Consider the following 21,424-nt stretch of genomic DNA (forward strand, 5'->3'; position numbering starts at 1 on the left):
TGCGGTCCAGCTGTACCTGCTGCCGCCCCTATTATCAGCTGTTGTCCCAAGCCAAACAGGATACTGAGAGATCGGAGGAATGCTGAACCTGGGGGGACCATAAAATCACAAAAAAGGGGTTGATCCACCTCACACATGTGGCATCACAGTGAAAAGTTAGACTGTTGAGACCCAATTAGCTCCTAGCAGGCTATAACTACCCCTCCCCCTTACTACAATAAATAATTAAATAATAACTGACACAACAACAATTCAACTTTTTTTATGGGTGGGGATCGTCCACAGCTTTATTTATAAAATTACTTATATAAATAACAATTTAACTGTAACAAAGACACCGATTGGCTACTTGCCAACCCGAGAGGTGCTGCCACACTGTCCTGTGTGGAGGTCTACCCCGGGTTGACCCCGCTTTCACCGTCTTCTTACCGCCAAGCTGTGACTTACAATAAACAGAGATACAAAAAGGGAGGGAGGGAGGGCAAAACTCCGGGTCCTGGGCAGATTGAGGGGGGAAGGGAGGCACCACAGCTATAAATACCCAGGGGAGGGCCCCTGAAAGCCCGGGAAACTATTAAACCCCTAATTGGTGCACTCCTTCCCCCCCACCCATGGGACATACCACTATAGTTACCAACAAGTTTTTACAGGCGGGGGAGGGGGCTAAAAACCTTGCCTGTATATTTCTTAACCCCTTAACTGCTCACCAGTCAGGGGGAAAGCTAGTTATGCACAGCTTGCCCCTCCAGACTGTTGAGACCCAATTAGCTCCTAGCAGGCTATAACTACCCCTCCCCCTTACTACAATAAATAATTAAATAATAACTGACACAACAACAATTCAACTTTTTTATGGGTGGGGATCGGCCACAGCTTTATTTATAAAATTACTTATATAAATAACAATTTAACTGTAACAAAGACACCGATTGGCTTCTTGCCAACCCGAGAGGTGCTGCCACACTGTCCTGTGTGGAGGTCTACCCCGGGTTGACCCCGCTTTCACCGTCTTCTTACCGCCAAGCTGTGACTTACAATAAACAGAGATACAAAAAGGGAGGGAGGGAGGGCAAAACTCCGGGTCCTGGGCAGATTGAGGGGGGAAGGGAGGCACCACAGCTATAAATACTCAGGGGAGGGCCCCTGAAAGCCCGGGAAACTATTAAACCCCTAATTGGTGCACTCCTTCCCCCCCACCCATGGGACATACCACTATAGTTACCAACAAGTTTTTACAGGCGGGGGAGGGGGCTAAAAACCTTGCCTGTATATTTCTTAACCCCTTAACTGCTCACCAGTCAGGGGGCAAGCTAGTTATGCACAGCTTGCCCCTCCAGACTGTTGAGACCCAATTAGCTCCTAGCAGGCTATAACTACCCCTCCCCCTTACTACAATAAATAATTAAATAATAACTGACACAACAACAATTCAACTTTTTTATGGGTGGGGATCGGCCACAGCTTTATTTATAAAATTACTTATATAAATAACAATTTAACTGTAACAAAGACACCGATTGGCTTCTTGCCAACCCGAGAGGTGCTGCCACACTGTCCTGTGTGGAGGTCTACCCCGGGTTGACCCCGCTTTCACCGTCTTCTTACCGCCATGGAGGAGACCAGTTAGCCCTACACTGGGCTCCAACCCCCACCCAAGAGATACTGGATAGCCAACACCAGGGGCCACCTCAGCCCCCCCGGACACACCCAACACATTTCCTCTCCAGGAAATCCGCTCAAAACATTTCCTCTCCAGGAAATCCGCCCAACACATTTCCTCTCCAGGAAAACCGAGGTACCTGCCGCCAGGGCCCATTACTTATATGAATTTGTATTCATTCATTTTATTTATTAATCTTTTTTTTTTTTTTTTTCTTATTTGTGCGAACACATCTCTCAGACTCGCCCATACACTGAAGAGAGCCGCAGCACTCGCACCACCTTGCGGAAAAACGCTCGCAAAACATAACACATATGGGAAACATCAAACTGGGCGAAAATAGAAAAGCAACAAGAAGATCGCCAGCGCCCCCCGCGCTGTGCTACCCTCTCCGGAAACCAAGCCATCTCCGCCGGCCCAGATACAAAAGAGGGCGAATCTCAAACTCACAACACCCCATCCTATCAAAGAAAAGCAAAACCCAAAACAGACAAAAAAGTCGAAACTGAATAATCGGGGGCGGGGAGCAAAAAAGAAAAAAGGGGGGGGGGGGCGCCCCACAGCCGCCCCGTCAAGCAATAGGAGGACAACCCGAAAAAACAGTAATTCGCTATCACCCATGCAGCACAAGCTGCGCTACCTGGATCGCCGAAGCAGTCTCGGACAAAAAAGGGGGCCTTTAATTTTTTTTATTTATTTATTTTACTGTTTCGCGAATTGCACAAAATAGGCACCCAAAAAACAGAAACCCCAGTCCCAGATGAGAAGAAAGGAAGTGCCCCATCCACGTAGCCCCAAAAAAGCCAGTGCAAACCTCGGATGAGCAAAAGGACGCAAAAGCGACAACCAAAAATCCGACCCGCAGCTGCCACCAAGTGACCCAAAACTGATAGGAAAAACCGGTCGCCGACAGCAAGGCCACCCACTCGCGGTCCCAGACCCTAGGTACACACCAACATCCCACCAACCTCAAAGTAGAAAAGAAAAAATTACCCCCCGCCATGCGCCAACCGCACCCCACTGGGTCGCAGCACAGTGGGAAAGCCACCCACCTGTTTTTTCCTTTTTTTTTTTTTTTTTTTTTAGAATAGAAGGTGATTCACATGAACAGGTGAAGATACCCGGCGTCATGTACTAAGAATGTTATTTGGATGCACAGAGAACACAGCCCAAATCTCGAACCTCCTTGGAGAGGTGACACCGCAGTTAACTGACGTCATCACATCCTATGAAAACGAAATAGGAATAAACATCAGAGCCTGGAAGGTTACTACAAAGGGCATTCCAGGTACGAAAAACAAATCCCCTATCCACAGACACATTTGAAACCTCCGGGACCCACCTCCACTGTAGACATCCCGGTCTCCACACCACCAACCACTCGCAAACGCCTTACCGTGAGTGTGACCAAGCCGCAGGAGCCACCAAAGCGGACCAAGAAATACACACCACACTCCACGATGCAAACCTTCCGACTCCGCCCGAGGGAGCAACCTCCGGAACCACTGCCAGAGAAAAACGGGACAAAGCGTCAACACCCAATACCGACCCCAGGGAGCACAGCCCCAAAATAAATCGTAACTCCAAACAGCGAAGCACTAGGCGCAACAAGCCGAACACAGGAAGAAATCCGCAAGAGTAATATCAGTGACAACTCCCCGAATGTCAGACCGACAACACGGCACGATCACTCAAAGCACCCCAGAAAAGAAGAAAAGTAACACCAAATTAGAGCGCTACCAAGCGCAGGGGCCAAGCCAACCCACATAGTATCGTTACAAGTCCAGAACATGAGCTGCCGAAGTAAGCACCCAAAGTCCCACAACCAATACCAAGGCAAAAGCGCAAACAAAACCCAAGCATGGCAGAAACCCACTGACTACCAAGACAAAGGGCTAAACCACCCAGCAGCACCACTGGGAAACCAAACCACACCAACAACCAACCAAACCAGCCACATCCGGAAACAGAGCGAGCTTCCCGTGAGCTGCAACGGGGGACAGAAAGCAGGCCTGTCCACTGCACGACACATGAAAAAAACCCAACCAGCCGAAACGTCAGCCCTTAGCGCACCCGGGGCACATATGCGGGGGCACAGATACCACAAACTCCGCCCGGAACCATATTCCACGTGGAACAATCAGGAAACCAGCAAGGACCGTAACCGGGGCACCTGGCGAGCCCCGAAGAAACCAAAACAGAGAAAACGCAATCACACCCTGACCACAGGAAAGCAGCAGACCAACGCCAACGCGGCATGCGGAACCCATGCTAATCTACTCAGTATTGTGCCAATTTTAACATATGTGCTGCCGAAGCGAGCACCAACTATGGAACGCTTCACAATTTGCGTGTCAGCCTTGCAACAACAAACCACACCCCCACAAGCGCAGAGAACAGGAGAATCACCCTCCGGAATACAACCACGAACAGAAGAACTCACAAGGCACGGCAAACAGAGACTCAAGCGAACCTACCCCCGGAGACTCAAGCGAAACCTACCCACCGACCACATCAGCTAAAGCACCCAAAACGACATACAGAAGTCCCATGCCTACCAGAGATTGGGAAAATACGGAGAGATAAACCAAACTGTTACGCCGAGCGCTCCGGGTCCCCGTTCCTCCCCGGAGCGCTCGCCTCATCTTCGTTGTTGCAGCGCCCCGGTCAGATCCACTGACCGGGTGCGCTGCGGTCCCGCCTTCAGCCGGGATGCGATTCGCGATGCGGATAGCGCCCGCTCGCGATGCGCACCCCGGCCCCCGTACCTGACTCGCTCTCCCTCGGTCCTGTCCCGGCGCGCGCGGCCCCGCTCCCTAGGGCGCGCGCGCGCCGGGTCTCTGCGATTTAAAGGGCCAGTGCACCAATGATGGTGCCTGGCCCAATCTTCCCAATTAGCTTAATTGGTTCCCACCTGTTTCCCTGGCTATATCTAGTCTCCTCCCTTGCACTCCCTGGCCGGATCTTGTTGCACTTGTGCCTAGTGAAAGCGTTCCCTTGTCTGTTCCTAGTCCGTGTTCCTGACCTCCTGCCGTTGCCCCTGACTACGATCCTTGCCGCCTGCCCCCGACCTTCTGCTACGTCCGACCTTGCTTCTGCCTACTCCCTTGTACCGCGCCTATCTTCAGCATCTTCAGCAGCCAGAGAGGTGAGCCGTTGCTAGTGGATACGACCTGGTCACTACCGCCGCAGCAAGACCATCCCGCTTTGCGGCGGGCTCTGGTGAAAACCTGTAGTGGCTTAGAACCGGTCCACTAGCGCGGTCCTCGCCATCCCTCTCTGGCACAGAGGATCCACCACCTGCCAGCCGGCATCGTGACAGTAGATCCGGCCATGGATCCCGCTGAAGTTCCTCTGCCAGTTGTCGCTGACCTCACCACGGTGGCCGCCCAGCAAGCCCGACAGATCGCCCTTCTAACCCGTCAGCTGTCGGAAATGTCCACCATTTCGCACCAACTTCAGTCGCAACTTCTCCAGCAATCTTCTCCTCCGCCAGCTCCTGCACCTCCTCCGCAGCGAGTGGCCACTCCTAGCCTCCGCCTGTCCTTGCCGGACAAATTTAATGGGGACTCTAAGTATTGCCGTGGCTTTCTTTCGCAATGTTCCCAGCACTTGGAGATGATGTCGGACCAGTTTCCTACTGAAAGGTCTAAGGTGGCTTTCGTGTTCTGCCTTCTGTCTGGAAAAGCCCTGTCATGGGCCGCACCGCTCTGGGACCGCAATGACCCCGTCACTGCCTCTGTACACTCCTTCTTCTCGGAAATTCGAAGTGTCTTTGAGGAACCTGCCCGAGCTTCTTCAGCCGAGATTGCCCTGCTGAACCTGGCCCAGGGTGTTTCTTCCGTTGGCGAGTACGCCATTCAGTTCCGTGCTCTTGCTTACGAGTTGTCCTGGAATAGTGAGATTCTCTGCGCGACCTTTAAAAAAGGCCTATCCAGCAACATTAAAGATGTTCTGGCCGCACGAGAGACTCCTGCTGACCTACATGAACTCATTCATCTAGCCACTCGCATTGACATGCGTTCTTCCGGATGGCGTCTGGAGCTCCGCCTGGATATGGACTTTGTTCGCACGAAGCGTTTTTTCTCTCCGGCTCCTCTCTCCTCTGGTCCTCTGCAATCTGTTCCTGTGCTTCCCGCCGCGGAGGCTATGCAAGTTGACCGGTCTTGCTTGACACCTCAAGAGAGGACACGACGCCGCATGGAGAATCTTTGCCTGTACTATGCTGGTACCGAACACTTCCTGAAGGATTGTCCTATCCGTCCTCCCCGCCTGGAAAGACGTACGCTGACTCCGCACGAAGGTGACACAGTTCTTGATGTCAACTCTGCTTCTCCACGCCTTACTGTGCCTGTGCGGATATCTGCCTCTACCTTCTCCTTCTCTACTATGCTCTTCTTGGATTCCGGATCTGCAGGAAAATTTTTTTTGGCCTCTCTCATCAACAGGTTCTACGTTCCTGTGACCAGTCTCGCCAGACCCCTCTACATCTATTGTTTTTACAATAAAAGATTGGACTGTCTCGTACGTTTCCACACAGAACCCCTCCTAATTTGCATCGGACCTCATCACGGAAAAATTGAGTTTTTTTTCCTCAGGTTCTTTGGCCCCAAGAAGAGGGGGAGACCCAAGGGGGGGGGTACTGTTACGCCGAGCGCTCCGGGTCCCCGTTCCTCCCCGGAGCGCTCGCCTCATCTTCGTTGTTGCAGCGCCCCGGTCAGATCCACTGACCGGGTGCGCTGCGGTCCCGCCTTCAGCCGGGATGCGATTCGCGATGCGGATAGCGCCCGCTCGCGATGCGCACCCCGGCCCCCGTACCTGACTCGCTCTCCCTCGGTCCTGTCCCGGCGCGCGCGGCCCCGCTCCCTAGGGCGCGCGCGCGCCGGGTCTCTGCGATTTAAAGGGCCAGTGCACCAATGATGGTGCCTGGCCCAATCTTCCCAATTAGCTTAATTGGTTCCCACCTGTTTCCCTGGCTATATCTAGTCTCCTCCCTTGCACTCCCTGGCCGGATCTTGTTGCACTTGTGCCTAGTGAAAGCGTTCCCTTGTCTGTTCCTAGTCCGTGTTCCTGACCTCCTGCCGTTGCCCCTGACTACGATCCTTGCCGCCTGCCCCCGACCTTCTGCTACGTCCGACCTTGCTTCTGCCTACTCCCTTGTACCGCGCCTATCTTCAGCATCTTCAGCAGCCAGAGAGGTGAGCCGTTGCTAGTGGATACGACCTGGTCACTACCGCCGCAGCAAGACCATCCCGCTTTGCGGCGGGCTCTGGTGAAAACCTGTAGTGGCTTAGAACCGGTCCACTAGCGCGGTCCTCGCCATCCCTCTCTGGCACAGAGGATCCACCACCTGCCAGCCGGCATCGTGACACAAACAAAGGGGGAGAAAACCAAAAGAAACAAAACCGTAACTGGGTGGCACCCACCGAATCAGGATAAGGAACAAGCCTCAGGAGCCAAGTCTGCCAAACCCCGGCCACCCAGAGCATAAGGCCAAAAGAGCACTCACCCAAGCGCGCACCGCAGAAAACGATACCCTACCAAAGCACCCTGCCAAGAAGAGACGTACCCAACTCCCAACCAGAGACCAAACTCAACATACACACAGAAACAAAAGGATGAACACTGCACAGAACTCAGCCATAAGCACACTAACCGGGGAAGGCGCCAAGCCCCGCATCAGAACACTCACCAATTCCAGAAGATGGAGAAGCCAACAGCTGGAAGAACCACTTCACCACCGCCGCAGGCGTGGGGGACATTGGAGAGGCAGAAGGAAGAAGGACAGCAGCGGCAGCAGGGGGGGGGGGTTTGGGAACACGGGGCGGAGAGGTGATAGGGGGGTGCAGGCGCAGTGGGGTGGGGTAAGGGGAGAGGTGCCAGCGTGGGCGGGGTGAGAAGCTGGGTAAATGAGAGGGGACGATATGAAAGCTCAAATAGTTTGCGCCGTAATACAAAGTATCCCGCAGTACCCTTGCCATTTTCTCTGATTTTTTTTTTTTGTGTGTGTGAACGCCGTTTATTAATACATACGGTAGAAAAATTGATCGAATATGCTAAACAGAAATGTCATATGTGTATTAAATTACCAATATTATTTATTATGTATTTCACATGTATAGTGAAATTTTATATTTATTTATTTCTTTTAATTAAAAATGATTTTATTTGATTTATTCATTTATTCACATTCGCGTGCACGCCATAGACGGAACACTTCAAACGACAACATATTGTTCTAACCCAGACATGCACGCATGCGGAGATACCACATACGTGCATGTCTGTGTGTGAACGCCGTTTATTAATACATACGGTAGAAAAATTGATCGAATATGCTAAACAGAAATGTCATATGTGTATTAAATTACCAATATTATTTATTATGTATTTCACATGTATAGTGAAATTTTATATTTATTTATTTCTTTTAATTAAAAATGATTTTATTTGATTTATTCATTTATTCACATTCGCGTGCACGCCATAGACGGAACACTTCAAACGACAACATATTGTTCTAACCCAGACATGCACGCATGCGGAGATACCACATACGTGCATGTCTGCAACACACAGAATTTTTTTTTTTTTAGTTATACATATATACATACATACATACACATATACACACTGTTATTTCTTTTTTTATTGATTTAAAAAAATTATTGATTTGTTTTTATTTTTTTATTTATTCATTTATATATATATATATATATATATATATATATATATTTTTTTTGGGATGGGGAAAAGGGGGCAAACCAAACTTATATTATTGAAGGGTTAAATGACCTTTATCGACTTAACTTTTTTATTTTTTTTTGCAATGTTATAGCTCCATAGGAGCCATAACCCTGCACACACTGCTCCTAACACTGATCACTTGCCATGTATTAACGATTGATTGCTCAAGCCTGAATTTCAGGCTTTGAGCAATCAATCAACGAGCGGACGCGCAGGAGGCAGGTAAGTGACCCCGTCTGCTGCGTCCCAGCTGATCGGGACATCGGGATTAGATCGCGATTGTCCCGATCAGCCCGACTGAGCAGCCGGGATGCTCGAAATCACACCTTCAGACGCGGCGATGAACTTAGATCACCGCGTCTAAAGATGTAATGCTGGACATCTGCCCGATCGGCGATGTCCGGCATAGCATGGGTCCTGGTTGCTAAGAGCAACCGGGACCCACGGATACAATGCGCTCACCTTGTGAGCGCGCATTATATCTGAAGGAGCGCAAATGGACATTAATAAGCGTCCATTTGAGCATAAGAAGTTAAAACAGCAGCAGCCCCCCAGGGGCCGCTGCCTCCAGAGCCAGAGGGGAACAGGGGGGGGGGGAAGGAGAGGACCGCAAAGAGGAAAAAGAAACGGAGGGGACAAGGAGGGGGACGGGGGGGGGACAGGGAAAACAGCAGAGCATGCTCATAAGGAGCACGCCCTGATGGAAGCATACAGGCACAGGCAGGGGAGAGGGCTTTGGCCACGGGCAGGGAAGAGGGCAAAAGGAACGGGCGGGACAGGGCTCACAGGGGCTATAGTGGTTAGGAGAGCAGGACTGTGAGAGGTCCGCCAGCCTCCCGAATAGTGTTGAGCGGCATAGGCCATATTCGAATTCGCGAATATTCGCGAATATATGGACGAATATTCGTCATATATTCGCGAATATTCGCATATTCGTTATATTATCGTTTTATTTTCGCATATGCGAATATTCACGTATGCGAAAATTAGCATTTGTGAATATTGGCAAAAACAAAATTAGAGCATGCGAAAATTCGCATATGCGAAAATTAGCATATGCTAATTTTCGCATATGCGAATTGTCGTGCGACAGTCTCACACAGTAGTATTACAGCCTTCTTTACACCACACAAGCTGGAAGCAGAGAGGGGTGATCACTGTGATGTGTACTGTGAAGAAAAAAAAAAAAAAAAAAAAGAATATTCGTAATTACGAATATATACCGCAATATTCGCGAGATTCGCGAATTTGCGAATATGCGATATTCGCGAATAATATTCGAATTGCGAATATTCGCGAGCAACACTACTCCCGAACCCGCCTCGGGTGCAACAGGAGGGGAGGCCAGCTCAGCAATAAGGGAGCATCCCAGCCCTCACCCTCCTGCTCCATCCAGGCCACAAATAAAAGGAAGACACATACCAGCCAGCAGTCAAAACTCCGGGTCCTGAGCAGATTGAGGGGGGAAGGGAGGCACCACAGCTATAAATACCCAGGGGAGGGCCCCTGAAAGCTATTAAACCCCTAATTGGTGCACTCCTTCTCCCCCACCCATGGGACATACCACTATAGTTAACAACAAGTTTTTACAGGCGGGGGAGGGGGCTAAAAACCTTGCCTGTATATTTCTTAACCCCTTAACTGCTCACCAGTCAGGGGGCAAGCTAGTTATGCACAGCTTGCCCCTCCAATAAAACCTGTATAACCCCTTTAAGGTTTGAACATTGAATACAGACAGAATATTAGTTGTCATGTGATCTCTTTCCAAATCTTCTTTACCTAACAGTTTGGTCTAATTTTAGTAAAAATAATGTGTTGATTTTTCATATTTGCAAATGTTGACTTTGGTGGAAACAATATAGGTTTTGTTTTAGTTTTAATTGGTTGACTAAAATGTTGATTTTAGTTATAGTTTTAGTTATCATACACTGATACAGAATCTTGCCAGAGGCGCAAGAGTCAATAGGTACGCCTCTACCTCTAAATAATACAGCACTGTTTTTTTTTTTTTTTTTAATAATAGGGCTAACCCAAATGCCAATTTTTACTGTCACACCATGAGGTGTCCCCAGTCATGGCTGCAGCACAAGGGCAAATGCTCAAAGATTACAGCAGCACTCTGCTAAAACACGTGAAAACGAAATTTAGGAAACATTTTGAACTGATATACTGCTGTATTTTTCTATACATGCAAAAGGAGGTTCTTAGCACACATTTTGATCAAACTATGCACTCTTCCCATCTGTCGGAGGTTGGTTTCGATTACACCAAATGAATGTATCAGCAGAAAATGACCTATTGTTCAAATAATGTTTTTATGTTAAACATCTTTTTTTTATAATTTTTCTCATTTATGTAATTTTTCTAATTTTCCATTTTGTTTACTATATTTTAAATTAATCCTGAAATCTCCATGTTTACAAGTTTCCATTTTGGCTGCTAGGCCTAAAGCTAAGCTGACATTTCCTATTCTGTCTGTGGTGATAAGGAGGAGGCTGCTGGAAAGTGATCTGTACAGCATTACAGTGAAAGGTGAAAAGATAACACAACATTTACAACAGCTGACGATCAAATGGCTCTGCTCCACATGTATGCAAGAGGATGGCGAAACACATATTTAAAGGGGTACTCTGCCCCTAAACATAGAGCATCGGGTGCAGTGCAGGAGGCTCGTGATGTCACGGCCACACCCTGCTTGTGATGTCATGGTCATACCCCCTCAATGCAAGTCTATGGGAGGGGGCGTGACAGCCGCCACCCCCCCTCCCATAGACTTGCATTGAGGGGGCGTGGCCGTGATGTCACGAGTGGGGCGTGGCCGTGATGTCACAAGCCTCCGCTCCGCATCGCCAGTCATCCGGCATGGAGCAAAGTTTGTCTGGGGTGCCACAGCCGAGATCGCGGTGATCCCCAGCGGCGGGACCCCCACGATCAGACATCTTATCCCCTATCCTTTGGATAGAAGATAAGATGTCTAAGGGCAGAGTACTCCTTTAATGTCTAACATTTGTATAGCTAGAAGTTAACAATCGCAGGCTATTCCTATACACTTAGTCGTCAATAAGATAAACTTGATAATGGTCAGTGACTGTCTGACTAACATTATTAAGGATAACAAAGCCCAGTTTGAGGAGATATGGCAGCCTTTGTTGTCTATAGATAAGTTAACATGATAATACAGAGTGATCATGAACCTTTGGAATTTTGTGTTTGCCCTTCCCCCGGTTTGTCTTGTTTTCCCACTTGTGTCTTGTCTGTCGGTTTCTTTGTAGGTCAGGGGCAGGGTGCCTCTCTTTTCTTTTTATTTCTTTAGTAAGGTAATTGGTAAGTCTGGACACAACTTGTTGGTTGTTGAGGTGGACATCTCTATAGTAAGTTGGTGGAAGTTATGTGAGGATGTGATTGCTGTTTTACCCTTTTCATACTATGCAATATGTTGTATTCTGTTTGAGTTTACGCTCAATCTTTGTTCCTTCATAATATTCAGTTTTACTTATATATTTATTTTTATTATTATATTTTCATTATTACTTATTTTCATTATTTCCCCGCACTGCTATGCACGGCTATATCTGTAGTCAGCTTCGCAACTGACCCTCCTGCCTGCGCAGTTGCTCCGTACATCAGTGCTACTGCTTACACTCACATTTTTGTTGTCTGCCTTTCTGAATTACTACTGTATATAACTATTTTCTTATTGACATCAGGCAGCAGCAGAGAACGGTGCTGGAGCAAAAGTGTCAGCACCGAGTGATTGAACAACCTAATGTCAGAGTGGCGTGCGGCACCTTGTGTCCAGTTTTCTTACAGGAGGATGGCAATACAATGGTAAGGCAGCATTCACATAATGTTTTGTAGTTTTGGTGACTGGATCCGACTGGGAAATGTGAAAACCAAGTGCTCCCTTATCCCAGCCGGACCCAGCCCATATCTCATCTGTTTGAATCAGAAAGTGACTCCAGTAAGCTCATTTTTGCCCCACATAGGGTTTTCTGGCCGGACTGAAAAAATATAGCATACCACTGTTTTCAGTCCGGTCAGAAAAACGGATACGGGGAAAAAAATGAGCTTACTGGAGTCACTTTCTGCCTCTGGTCTGCTGATTCAAATTAATGAGATATAGGCCGGGTCCGGCTGAGATACGGGAGCACTTGGTTTTCACATTTCCCAGCTGGATCCGGTCACCATAACTACAAAACGTTATGTGAATGTAGCCTTATTGTGATTACAGGCATTGGAACAGCAGGAACAGCGGCACTAACATATATAGAATCTTTTCTTGCAACAATTTATTGTATCATTCAGCAGTTTTGGCAGCTTCTTTGGAACATTGCTTCATTTCAAGTCTTATGGTTTTTCTTTTCAGCTACTTAAACTTAACAGATTTATGAAATACAAAACCTTTTTTACTATTGGATCATTATTTGAATATTTGCTATTATTGCTATGATTTTTTATTTAGTGCTGTATAATTTATGGGTTATATAGACTACTTTTATTGATTTATATTTATAGGTGTGAATTGCCCCCACAAGGGCCCTGTGGAGTGCAATTTTCTTTTTGTGTAGTTTGGGTATTTTTTTTTTTTATAAATGTTTGTCCATTTAATGCTAGAGCCACATTAGTGTTTATTCTTTGTATATTCTTTTCCCATCTAGGGTATTGGTGGACTATTTATGAGCTCGGATTCCAGGCAGGGAGTGAGCCTTATTCATTTGTCTTCTTTTTGGATGTACTGTATTAGTTTAGGTGGTGTAAATGTATTTATAAACTCCAGCTTTTAAAAACATTGGGGGAGATTTATTAAACATTGTGCAGAGGAAAAATTGCCCAGTTGCCCATAGCAACCAATATAATTGCTGCTTTCATTTTTCAGAGGTCTCTTTAAAAATTAAAGAAATGATCTGATTGGTTGCTATGGGCAACTGGGCAACTTTTCTCTGCACAGGTTTTGATAAATCTCCCCCATTTTCCCTACTTAGAGGTTGGACATCCCACGATCTTTGGAACGAGGCTCCCTGCTGCATTACATGTATTCTCTGTGGGAGCACTAGAAAAACAGGAGTGGTGTACTGGGGTATCTCTCTCACCGATAAAGAATTCATGGAGTGTGTACTGCCCCCCCCCCCCCCCCCAAATCTCCATACAGTTGGGAGATTCAGTGACACATTCAGTGACACATAGCTAGCATAGATTTATTGCCGCTATGTACTTACTGTCAGGTCTATGCTACATCTCCCCACTACTCTGGCAACATTTCATCTTCCACACAACACCTTTTTGCATTGTCCATTAGAGGTACAGGTCAAAGGACACTTCAAGGTACTTTAGGCATAGATAATATATATGTTTTTTTATACATATTCACAATTAAAGTGAACCTGTCATCACTTTCATGCTGCCTGAACCACAAGTCATTCTGCCTCCCCCGCCGGTCCTGATTTATTAATATACCCAAACAGGAAAAGACCTATCAATCAAGGCCAACGGGGGAGGCATTGACCACCAGGAACCACCCCAATTACTTGTGGTTCAGGCAGCATGAAAGTGATAACAGGTTCCCTTTAGGGCTAATTAAAGCATGTGTAATCTCTAATTTACAACAAAATAAAATCTAACAACATGAAATATAACATTTTTCAGGATATTTCTTCTGCTGAAATATACACTGCTCAAACACAATATAACACCAAGTCAATCACACTTCTGTAAAATCACACTGTCCACTCAAAGCAACACTGATTGATAATCAATTTCACATGCTGTTGTGCAAATGGGAGGCCATCATATGTCGATTTGATCATATGTCGGGGCCATCGCATGTCGGGGGGTTACTGTACTTATTTAAGACAGAACAAAGGAATACAACAAAAATAGAGAAACAGAAACATAGCTGCACATCCACAATTTGTATTTTGATCTATATGTTTCTTAGCATAATTTCAAAAACTAACAGGTTGTTAGTACAGTGATCCTCCAACATACGATGGCCCCAACATACGATCGTTTCAACATACAATGGCCTCTCAGAGGCCATCGTACGTTAAAAGCAGCATCAACATACGATGATTCTGTGTGTTGGGGCTATCACAAAAACGGCTATCCGGAAGCACTGACTGCTTCAGCTGCCACCGGATAGCCGTTTAATATGCCCCATGTGCCCCGCTCAATGATATTTACATGTCCCCGCCGCTCCGGCCCATCAGTTCGGTGCTCTTCTGCTTCCGCTGCGCTGCGCTGTTGCGTTCCTTCGCCATCATCACTTTGCCGCTCAAGCCACCCTGTCATCCAGTAGTGGTGGCGTGAGTGGCGACGTGATGATGGCGAGAGGGCGACAGCACAGGGCCGACGTAGTGATATGGCAGCAGAGGAGCACTGACAGGCCGGAGCTGCTGGCACATGAGTATCATTGAGCATCTCTCGGTGTGCCTCCATGTATAGTGTCAGTTTGGTTTCAACATACGATGGTCTGCCTGAAATCAATTACCATAGAATTTTGAGGGACCACTGTATACATTTTGATCAAAAAGTATAAGCCCACTCGCCACGTCAAGGCCACCTAGTCAGAGTGGGTTCCTAACCTAACCTCTGGCAGGAAGCACGATAGGTGTTCACATTGGTGTGGTGCTCTCCGGTGGTCATTGTTACTGTGGTGCTTTGTCTGCGGAGTGGCCAGGGGCTTGGTCTGGCAGCAGTGGGACTGCCTGGCCACTGGGTCATTCCACCTGTGGGCTTGGTGTCGCGGTGGCAGTGGTTGCCGCCCGACGCTACGCCAGTGTTAGGTTAGGGACCCACTAAAGCGGTCACTTTCTCTTTTATTTTTCAAACTCTTCACTTGTTGCACAAGATTCTACATTTACTCATCTTGTATGTAAATAAGCTTCTTATAAACCCTCTGAACAGTCTCAGTCCTGTATCTAATTTTCATGCTAAGCCAAATCCATTCACGACTGCCAGCTGTGCTTTGCGCATAATCCATAATGAATTTTTTAAACCAAAAATCCAGTGCGGATTAATTCTAGAATATATCATAAATCTTTAACATATTCTAGGATTAGCCAATTGTGTTACTTTAGCCAGTTAGGCAGCACATGATGTGAATCTCTCGTTTAACTACACCTAAAGGATGTGATATTGGATTGAGATCTGGTGACTGTGGGGGCCATTGAAATCCAGTGACCCCTTTGTCATGTATGAGATGATGTCATGTGACATGGTGTATTATCCTGCTGGACGTATCCATCAGAAGATGGGTCCATTGTGGCCATAAAGGGATGGACATGATCAGCAACACTACTCAGGTAGGCTGTTGTGTTTAAACCATGCTCAATTGGTATTAAAGAGCCCACAGTGTGCCAAGGCAGGATGGATCCATACTTTAATGTTTATGCTAAATTCTGACCCTGCCATCTGAATGTCGCAGTTGGAATCGAGACTCATCAGACCAGGCTCCATTGTACAATTTTGGTGAGCCGGTGCAGTTTCCCGTTCTTAGCTTAAAGGAGTGACACTCAACGTGGCCTTCTGCTGCTTAGTCCATCTGCTTCAAGGTTGGACATGTTGTGCATTTAGAGATGGTATTTTGCAGACCTTGGCTGTAACAAGTGGAAATTTGAATAACTGTTGCCTTTCTGTTTCTTTCATGTTGAACCAGTCTGCTCATTCTCCTTCAACATCAACAAGGCATTTTCGTCCACACAAGTGTCGCTAACTGGATATTTTCTCTGTAAACCCTAGAGACGGTTGTGTGTGAAAATCCCAGTAGATCAGCAGTTCCTGAAATACTCAGACCAGCTTGTCTTGCACCAACAACCATTACACATTAAAAATTACTTAAATACCCTTTGTTCCCCTTTTTTTTTTTTACTTGAGCAAGTTGTCTGGACAACATGTACATGCCAAAATGCATTGAGTTGCTGCCATGTGATTATCTGATTACCTATTAGTGTTAACAAGCAATTGAACAGGTGTAACTAATAAATGGACAGTGGGGGAGATTTATCAAAACTTGTGTAGAGGAAGAAGAGTGGTGAAGTAAATTCAAATGGATTTCTTGGCATTTCCACTGAAAGGTGTGTTATGTACAAACGTGACCATATACAACTTGGGCAAATGTACAAAGATCACAGAGAAGCCCAACTTACAATGTCATAATAATGTCTAATAATTAATGCGGCACAAATATTACTGCTACAATGTGTCATATGTCGTATTTTAAGAAAATAATAAAAAGGAAAAAGAAAATGAAGAAGATAAACAAAAACACCTGCACAAACATCATTACCAAAAACCACATTTAATATGTTCTTAGCAACCTAATAAAATAAAATACAACCATCTGACAAATTTTGGCTCAGAAAAGACTGTTGATCTCAAACAGTGTCACAGTTAAATGCAGAGTCAAAGTTGTAGCATTTTTTTTTTTTTTTTTTTTTAAACCTCCTGTAAATATTTTTCCATCAAAAAGCCACTTAAAAAGGTATGGCCGCCAGTTTTTTTTTTTGTTTATTTATTTTATTTTTTAACTCCACCACAAATACTTTTAAAAATATAACAGATTTGCAACTGGTCTTAATCCTTAATGTAACATTTTCTAACATTTGTCTTCTGCAGCTTGCATATTTTAAAATACAGTACAAGCTGCTGAGTGCCGTATAGTGCTCTGTTTTGTTTATTAAATTATTTTTTAGGTTTTATCTTTAATAGCATTCAGGAGTGAAAGCGGATGGCTGCACATGGCAGAATTTGTGCGGACATTCCACGCGTTTGCCCAATACGGCGGGCGCTGATACCGATCGGAAATGTGCCATTTCCTTGCGATGTCCACAGAAAGAATAGACATGACTATTCATTCTGCAGATGCCGGAATTTGAATTTCAGCGGCAGAAACATCTGGCGCGTAAATTCGGCAGTGTGAACAGTGCAATCAATGGGACTCTGTTGCAGCACAATATCCGGCGCAGAATATTCTATGCAAATTCCGCAGTGTAAATTAAAAACAATTGCACATGTTTTATTTATGAAAGTACATATAGTCATGGCCGTAAATGTTGGCACCCCTGAAATTTTTCAAGAAAATTAAGTATTTCTCACAGAAAAGCATTGCAGTAACAAAAGTATTTGCTATACACATGTTTATACACATGTATTTGTGTGTATCGGAACTAAACCAAAAAAGGGAGGAAAAAAAGCTAATTGGACATAATGTCACACCAAACTCCAAAAATGGGCTGGACAAAATTATTGGCACCCTTTCAAAATTGTGGTTAATAAGATTGTTTCAAGCATGTGATGCGCCTTTGAACTCACCTGGGGCAAGTAACAGGTGTGGGCAATAGAAAAATCACACCTCAAAGCAGATAAAAAGGAGAGAAGTTCCCTTACTCTTTGCATTGTGTGTCTGTGTGTGCCACACTAAGCATGGGCAACAGAAAGATTAGAAGAGAATTGTCTGATGACCCGAGAACCAAAATTGTGGAAAAATATCATCAATCTCAAGATTACAAGTCCACTCCAGAGATCTAGATTTGCCTTTGTCCACAGTGTGCAACATTATCAAGAAGTTTGCAACCTATGGCAATGTAGCTAATCTCCCTGGGCGTGGACGGAAGAGAAAAATTGATGAATGGTGTTGACGCTGGTTAGTCCAGTTGGTGGATAAGCAGCCCCAAACAAGTTCCAAAGATATTCAAGCTGTCCTGCAGGCTCAGGGAGCATCAGTGTCAGCGTGAACTATCCGTCGACATTTAAATGAAATGAAACACTATGGCAGGAGACCCAGGAGGACCCCACTGCTGACACAGAGACATAAAAAAGCAAGACTACATTTTGCCAAAATGAACTTGAGTAAGCAAAAATCCTTCTGGGAAAATGTCTTGTGGACAGATGAGACCAAGATAGAGCTTTTTGGTAAAGCACATAATTCTACTGTTTACTGAAAACAGAATGGGGTCTACAAAGAAAAGAGCACAGTACCTACAGTGAAATATGGTGGAGGTTCAATGATGTTTTGGGGTTGTTTTTCTGCCTCTGGCACTGGGTGCCTTGAATGTGTACAAGGCATCATGAAATCTGAGGATTACCAATGGATTTTGGGTCAGACTGTACAGCCCAGTGTCAAAGCTGGGTTGGTGTCAGAGATCTTGGGTCTTCCAGCAGGACAATGACCCCAAACATACGTATAAAAGCACCCAGAAATAGATGACAACAAAGCGCTGGAGAGTTCTGAAGTGGCCAGCAATGAGTCCAGATCTAAATCCCATTGAACACCTGTGGAGAGATCTTAAAATTGCTGTTGGGAAAAGGCGCCCCTCCAATAAGAGAGACCTGGAGCAGTTTGCGGAGGAAGAGGGGTCCAACATTCCGGCTGAGAGGTGTAAGAAGCTTATTGATGGTTATAGGAAGCGACTGAATAAGGGAATAAACATGTATAGCAAAACACGTGTCACTGCAATCATTTTCTGTGAGAAATACTTCATTTTCTTGAAAAATTTCAGGGGTGCCAACATTTACGGCCATGACTGTACAATACAATAAAAAAATGTTCTAAGAAGTCCAAACCTTTAAGTTTATTGGTGTTGCAAATGAATAATACAGGTGTATAGTATATGTAAACTTTACGTGGCCTATGTCTCACCGAATAGACTGTCTTTAACGGATAAAGAGATTTCAAAAAGCAAAAAAAAAGCATTACTAATCTGCACAGGTACTTAGAATTCCTATGATATTAGCTCTTTATATAACTTGTGTTGAGAGCTGCACAGTATATCAATTTTCATTTTATATATGTTGTTCTTTTGTTTACCTACATCAATGTTTTCCAAACACTGTGTCTCCAGCTGTTGCAAAACTACAACTCCCAGCATGCCCGGACAGCCAAAGGCTGGGAGTTGTAGTTTTGCAACAGCTGGAGACATACTGTTTGGAATTCATTAGCCTAAACCATTAAAAGGGAACAAGGGTTCTGCTAAGCCCTTGATTTTTAACCCCTGTCTTCCATGGCAGGCCTACCCAAGACCACTCCTACAATTTGAGGTTATAATCTTTTTTCTGTATCATTAGGGTATGCACCTTTATACTTTGAACTTTATTATTATTACTTTTATTGGGTTGTATTGGTGCTGTAAACTACTAATACAGATAAGAGCTCGTTCACACTGCCATTTTGCTTTGGTAAATGGAGCTCTGTCAATTACGATAAAATACCGAATCCCCAACGTATCCAATTCAAGTCAATTGGATTCGTCAGGACCTGGTGGTGTCAGCTGACCCCAGAAGGGTCAGAGCACAACAGCAGTGTGAACTTAGCCTAAGAAATATAATCCCTCTAAAGTGGAGCCAATCTACAGTAATTCCCCAAAACCAAATCTACAGTAATTCCCCAAATCCAAATCACAGAAATTTTCCTTGCAGACATTGCCCCTGTGAACATAGCCTAAGGGTACATTCACACGAGCGGACCCACAGCGTATTTTTCACGCTACAGATCCGCCACTGAAGGACCCCTGCATGGTGGCTTTACATGTGTATGCTCAGAGCAGCAATACACCGCTATGAGCAGACACACTGCGATGTGTGAGTCGCAGCGCGCATGCGCAGTATACCCGCACATCGCGGCAGCTCTCAGCCTAGATCATGGAGTAAGGGGAGCAGCCGCGATGTGTGCGAGTACACAGCGCATGCACAGCAACTCACATCGCAGTGTGTCTGCTCGTAGCGGCGTATTGCCGCTCCGAGCAGGCACATGTAAAGCCACCATGCAGGGGTCCTTCAGCGGCGGATCTGCACCGTAAAATACGCTGTGGGTCCGCTCTTGTGAACGTACCCTAAGGCAGTGTTTCCAAACCAGCGTGTCCTTGGAATCGGAACAGCAGCAGGAAGACCTGTCGCTTTAACAAAAGTCATGGACTCATTGTTTTACTATGCAAAGATACGTACCCACCATATGTAAAAATAGCGCATTATAGAACTTTATTTTTTTTTAGATAGCACCAGGTCCATTAGAGTCCGTGGCTGTGTTTCCCAACCAGTGTGCCTCCAGCTGTTGCAAAACTACAACTCCCAGCATGCGCAGACAGCTTTTGACAAGAGTTTATATTTATGACAATAAATAAAAGGAGGTCTGAGAACAATGCATCTCTCCATGAAATATAAGCACCTCTATAGGACTAAAGTAACCACCTACCTATATGATTCATACAACTGTAACTGTACAACACCGATGGAAACAGCAACATTGTTAGAATATGGAAATAAATACAGTTAAAAAAAAAAGAATTTACCAAAGAAACTTTTTTTTTTTTTTTTTTCTGAATCGCAAAGCATATACACACTGTGCTTCATATTTCCTTTTAAATAATGTAAAAAAACAAAACCATTTAACTACAATGGACCAGGATATCTGTCTCTGCCTGTGTATGAGCCTCTAAGGCTAGGTTCACACTACGGAATGTAATTCCACTTAGAAATTACAGCATGAACGTTTTAGGTTCCTTTGAACATCACAACATACAGATTGGACCAGTGTTTCCCAAACAGTGTGCCTCCAGCTGTTGCAAAACTACAACTCCCAGCATGCCCAGACCGCCGAAGGCTGTCTGGGCATTCTGGGAGTTATAGTTTGGCAACAGCTGGGGACACACTGTTTGGAATTCACTGACCTAAACCCTTCGACTATGTTCACACGGTGGAATTTCGGTGGCAGATGTTTCTGTAGCAGAAATCCAGATTCCGGAATCCGCAGAAAGAATAGACGTGTATACTCTTTCTGCGGAGTCTGCACGGAAATGCATTGCTGTCTATGAGATGGCGCATCTCCGAGTGGTCCCAGCGCCGGCGTATTCTGCCGGTGTAATTTTTCCATGCAGACATTCGCCTGTGTGAACATAGCTTTAAAAGGGAACCAGGGTTATTCAGCAGAGTCCCTGTGCTATCAATGGGATTCCACTGTACAGTGCACATTACAGAATTTCCGCCACCTAAATTATTATCTCTGTTTTTTTTGGTGGAATCCATCTG

The 21,424-nt window shown here is 45.6% G+C and overlaps 1 long non-coding RNA gene across 4 annotated transcripts in view; it reads left to right on the top strand.

Moving 5' to 3' along the window:
• Positions 1-20,715, top strand: part of LOC130275632 (uncharacterized) — a 65,551-nt gene extending 44,836 nt beyond the window's left edge. For 2 of the 4 annotated variants that reach the window (XR_008844848.1, XR_008844846.1), the window contains 3 exons: positions 10,851-10,939; positions 13,066-13,107; positions 16,062-20,715. This is a non-coding gene — a long non-coding RNA (uncharacterized LOC130275632). Of the gene's footprint in view, positions 1-10,850; positions 10,940-12,114; positions 12,235-13,065; positions 13,108-16,061 lie in introns of those variants that run through there. The other 2 variants (XR_008844847.1, XR_008844849.1) reach the window with 2 other exon arrangements.
• The last annotated feature ends 709 nt before the right edge of the window (positions 20,716-21,424 follow it).

This window comes from Hyla sarda, chromosome 6 (genome assembly GCF_029499605.1).
Source record: "Hyla sarda isolate aHylSar1 chromosome 6, aHylSar1.hap1, whole genome shotgun sequence".
Classification (NCBI taxonomy): Eukaryota; Metazoa; Chordata; class Amphibia; order Anura; family Hylidae; genus Hyla; species Hyla sarda.